The sequence below is a fragment of the Arachis ipaensis genome, chromosome B06 (assembly GCF_000816755.2).
Source record: "Arachis ipaensis cultivar K30076 chromosome B06, Araip1.1, whole genome shotgun sequence".
NCBI classification, from domain to species: Eukaryota; Viridiplantae; Streptophyta; class Magnoliopsida; order Fabales; family Fabaceae; genus Arachis; species Arachis ipaensis.
The window spans coordinates 61676725-61682183 of NC_029790.2; the positions used below are offsets into that span (position 1 = coordinate 61676725).

Genomic DNA, 5459 nt, shown 5'->3' on the forward strand with positions numbered 1-5459 from the left:
CGCTACTAATTTGTCTTCCTAATTATTATCTATTATTTATCATATGAGCCTGATTCGTTGTTAAACGCGTAGTTAATTTGCGTGGTGTATTTTTTTTGAAAACGTTTGGATTAATAGACAGAATCATTTATAATCAATTCACAAGTAATAACAGATAAAACAGTTATAAACAACCACACATAAATACATCACAAGTAGTTGACAACATTCGGTGATTCAGCCTTTATTAGAATCTAGACCTTTAGTTAGAACACCCCTAGATATAGCTAGATAATATCTATATACATGTATATACATACAACATCCCAGGTCCTGACCTGTTCAATAGGTCTCTAAGCTGGCACCTAGGCTAGCCTAGACTCTATACTCACATAGTCCCTCTAAACTACTAAAGCGAAGGAAAGTACGTTCTAGGTCTTCAAAACTCAAGTCAGGTGGAACGTCATCAAAAGATAGAACATCATCTGCTACTCCTCTGCACGATCAGACTTTTCCACAGGACGTCTCTCTGGTACCTCATGAAGTAGCCACACAATAGAAATCTCGTACACAGGATTTAGGTTAAAGTGCGCATACGAACGGGGTGCAGACGTTGGCTGGTCTCACAGTATATACATATAATCAGAGAACGATATTCACCCTAGACTCAGAAGACTATCTAGAGCAGAATCCTCTTCTTGCGAACGGTCATCAGCGAACTATGGTAAGGTACTCTTACTTCCATCTGAAGGGGGAAGGGATGGAGAAGGGGTAAGAACTGGGGAGTTCTTAGTAGGGCCGGGGTTATTAGTTACGTTCATTTATTTGGGGTCGATTAGTAGACCAATAACATAATATAGCGAAGCAGTAAACAGAAGATAAAGATAGAAAGAAAAAGTAGAGACAACAGAAAGCATAACACAAACAAAAGAATACAAGAAAATAAAGCACAGAAATAGCATACGAGCAGACAAACATTAAGAAGTAGATCACACACAGAAAGGAATGCAACAGAGAATGATGCGCAGACAAGAATGATGCATGTCTAGCCCTAGCGCAGGCCATGAGCTCATGTGTCGGTTGGCTGCCCGCAATCCTGACATTTATCCGGTCACGAGTAATCCCGATTTCCCGAATACGATTTTCCGTTCCTAAATAAATGCAAGCTCTTTATTATATTACTCTTCTCTTTATATCTCTTTACTCTGTTCTGGTTTCTCTTTTCTCTGTATCTCTTTACTCTGTTTTAATTACTCTGTTCTCTGTATCTCTTTTCTCTTCTCTAATTACTCTTTTCATCTGTATCTATATTACTCTTTTTCTCTTTATCTCTTTACTTCACTCTGGTTACTCTATTTTCTGTGTTTCTCTACTCTACTCTGATTTCTCTGCTTAACGTATGTATTTAAAGTTTATGTTAATTTCGGTATGAATAGTTCGCCTGTCCCAAGTATAGGTTCATTAAGTCTATACTGAAACAGTTTAACTTTTCATATAATACCTAACCCTAGTCGCAACTCAAGGACTAACTATGTTGCCCTAGTTCGTTCACTAATTTCTGTTTGTTTTTCTGTTATTAAAACCTTACAGACTTTTCTTTAGTTTTTATCTTTTCTTCAACCTTTTATCTTTCTTTTATCTTTGCCTCACTAATATGTTCTTACCACTCCCTAAGTTTTTTATGAAGGTAATTATGAGATTCTGCTTTCTCTCTTGTTATTTTCGGCCAAAATGATGAAATGAGACAGCCTTGGAGGTCTTGGGGGGGTAAGGTGAGTTGTGATTGGTTGGCTTGGAGGTGGATTAAAATAATATTAAAATATCTCTGGTGTACGACCACTAAAACTAGGTGTACCGGAACACTCGTAAAAACATCTCTAAAAATTATTTTCTGAGCTACTAGCATAAATGACACTAGTAACATATTTATTATGAGAATAGAACATGTATAATGAGGCCTTAGCATTGCTAAATTCATCAGAGAGTGCTGGTGCTAAGCTGCACCAGTAAACCGTAAACTCGGTTAAATCGATTTTCTGTTTTTAACAAAAACAGACCAGGTAACCTTATAATATCATTCAAGCATTTTATAATACTAATATAATGATAATATTATACTATTATCTCTCTCCTCTCATGAATCGAGTCCGGTTCATCAAACAGAGACTATTTACGAAAATTAGAATCAAAACTGCCAACCGATACGGTTCAAAAACTAGGTTCTTCGTGATTGCATTATCGAGCTTGCCTCAAAGGAGGTTCTAGCTTAAGGATGACATAATGATAATGAGGATTAAGATGCTTGATGATATAGCAGAGGTGTTCCCTTTACTGATCTTTCGGAAAAATCCGTACTTTTAGAAAAGATCTCATGTACTCGAAAATCAGGGTTGTTACTATGGGTGACCTTCTGGGAAGTCCTGGTGTTGCACCTTTTTTTTTTAACGTCGTGCTTACCCTCGTTCTTTAAACAACGCTATCTTGAATACTTTAGCTAAAGCAAGAATCAATGACCTGATTTTCGGCACGCTCGCACGGGCCCCGCAGGGATTCGCAGCTCGACTTACCCTACGTCGCGAGAGATGCTTATGATAATTATGTGCGAATACTTTAATAGGTGCGATCATACCAGCACTAATGTACTGGATCCCATCAGAACTTCGCAGTTAAGCGTGCTTGGGCGAGAGTAGTACTAGGATGGGTGACCTCTTGGGAAGTTCTCGTGCTGCACCTCTCTCTCTCTCTCTTTTTTTTTTATTACGTCATGCTTACCCTCGTTCCTTAAATGACGCTATCTTGAATAGTTTAGCTAAAGCGAGCCTCAATGACCTAATTTTCGGCAAGCTCGCCTGGGCCCGTAGGGATTACAGCTCGACTTACCTTACGTCGCAAGACATGCTTATGATAATTGTGTGTGCATACTTTAACAGGTGCTATCATACCAGCACTAATGCACCGAATCCCATCAGAACTCCGCAGTTAAGCTTGCTTGCGCGAGAGTAGTACTAGGATGGGTGACCTCCTGGGAAGTCCTCGTGTTGCACCTTTTTTTTTTTTACGTCGTTCTTACCTTCGTTCTTTAAAAGACTCTATCTTGAATAGTTTAGCTAAAGCAGGCGTCAATTACCTGATTTTCGGCAAGCTCGCACGGGCCCCGCAAGGATTTGCAGCTCGACTTACCCTACATCGCGAGACATGCTTATGATAATTGTGTGCGCATACTTTAACAGGTGCGATCATACCAGCACTAATGCACCGGATCCCATCAGAACTCCGCAGTTAAGCGTGCTTGGGCGAGAGTAGTACTAGGATGGGTGACCTCTTGGGAAGTCCTCGTATTGCACCTTTTTCTTTTTTATTTTTTTATTTTTTTTTATGTCGTGCTTACTCTCGTTCTTTAAACGACGCTATCTTGAATAGTTTAGCTAAAGCGAGCCTCAATGACCTGATTTTCGGCAATCTCGCACGGGCGCCGCAGGGATTCGCAGCTCGACTTACCCTACGTCGCAAGACATGCTTATGACAATTATTTTCGCATACTTTGATAGGTGCAATTATACCAACACTAATGCACCGGATCCCATCAGAACTCCGCAGTTAAGCGTGCTTGGGCGAGAGTAGTACTAGGATGGGTGACCTCCTGGGAAGTCCTCGTGTTGCACCTCTTATTTTTTTTTATTTTATTTACGTCGTGCTTACCCTCGTTCTTTAAACGACGCTATCTTGAATAGTTTAGCTAAAGCGAGCCTCAATTACCTGATTTTCGGCAAGCTCGCACGGTCCCCGTTGGGATTCGCAGCTCGACTTACCCTACGTCGCGAGACATGCTTATGATAATTGTGTGCGCATACTTTAACAGGTGCGATCATACCAGCGCTAACTCACCGGATCCCATCAGAACTCCGTAGTTAAGCGTGCTTGGGCGAGAGTAGTACTAGGATAGGTGACGGAAGTCCTCGTGTTGCACCTTTTTTTTTTTACGTCGTTCTTACCCTCGTTCTTTAAACGACGCTATCTTGAATAGTTTAGCTAAAGCGAGCCTCAATTACCTGATTTTCGGCAAGCTCGCACGGGCCCCGTAGGGATTCGCAGCTCGACTTACCCTATGTCGCGAGACATACTTATGATAATTGTGTGCGCATACTTTAACAGGTGTGATCATACCAGCACTAATGCACCGGATCCCATCAGAACTCCGCAGTTAAGCGTGCTTGGGCGAGAGTAGTACTAGGATGGGTGATCTCCTGGGAAGTCCTCGTGTTGCACCTTTTTTTTTCTTTTTTTTATGTCGTGCTTACCCTCGTTCTTTAAACGATGCTATCTTGAATAGTTTAGCTAAAGCGAGCCTCAATTACCTGATTTTCGGCAAGCTCGCACGGGCCCGCATGGATTCGCAGCTCGACTTACCCTACGTCGCGAGAGATGCTTATGATAATTTTTTGCGCATACTTTAATAGGTGCGATCCTACCAGCACTAATGCACCGGATCCCATCAGAACCCCGCAGTTAAGCGTGTTTGGGCGAGAGTAGTACTAGGATGTGTGACCTCCTGGGATGTCCTCGTGTTGCACCTTTTTTTTTTACGTCGTGCTTACCCTCGTTCTTTAAACGACGTTATCTTGAACACCTTAGCTAAAGCGATCCTCAATTACCTGATATTCGACAAGCTCGCACGGGCCCCGCATGGATTCGCAGCTCGACTTACCCTACGTCACGAGAGATGCTTATGATAATTATGTGCGCATACTTTAATAGGTGCGATCATACCAGCACTAATGCACCGGATCCCATCAGAACCTCGCAGTTAAGCGTGTTTGGGCGAGAGTAGTACTAGGATGTGTGACCTCCTGGGATGTCCTCGTGTTGCACCTTTTTTTTTACGTCGTGCTTACCCTCGTTCTTTAAACGACGTTATCTTGAACACCTTAGCTAAAGCGATCCTCAATTACCTGATATTCGGCAAGCTCGCACGGGGCCCGCATGGATTCGCAGCTCGACTTACCCTACATCGCGAGACATGCTTACGATAATTGTGTGCGCATACTTTAATAGGTGGGATCATACCAGCACCAATGCACTGGATCTCATCAGAACTCCGCAGTTAAGCGTGCTTGGGTGAGAGTAGTACTAGGATGGGTGACCTCCTGGGAAGTCCTTGTGTTGCACCTTTTTTTTTTTACGTCGTGCTTACCCTCGTTCTTTAAACGACGCTATCTTGAATAGTTTAGCTAAAGCGAGCCTCAATTACCTGATTTTCAGTAAGCTTGCACGGGACCCGCAGGGATTCGCAGCTCGACTTACCCTACGTCGCGAGAGATGCATATGATAATTAAGTGCGCATACTTTAATAGGTGCGATCATACCAGCACTAATGCACCGGATCCCATTAGAACTCCGATGTTAAGCATGCTTGGGCAAGAGTAGTACTAGGATGGGTGACCTCCTGGGAAGTCCTCGTGTTGACCCTTTTTTTTTTACGT

The 5459-nt window shown here is 42.4% G+C and overlaps 1 long non-coding RNA gene across 1 annotated transcript in view; it reads right to left on the reverse strand.

Annotated features, from left to right (window-relative positions):
* LOC110264000 overlaps positions 5149 to 5459 on the reverse strand; it is a 1238-nt gene continuing 927 nt past the window's right edge. The window contains exon 2 of the long non-coding RNA XR_002349726.1: positions 5149 to 5227. This is a non-coding gene — a long non-coding RNA (uncharacterized LOC110264000). The remainder of the gene's footprint in view (positions 5228 to 5459) is intronic.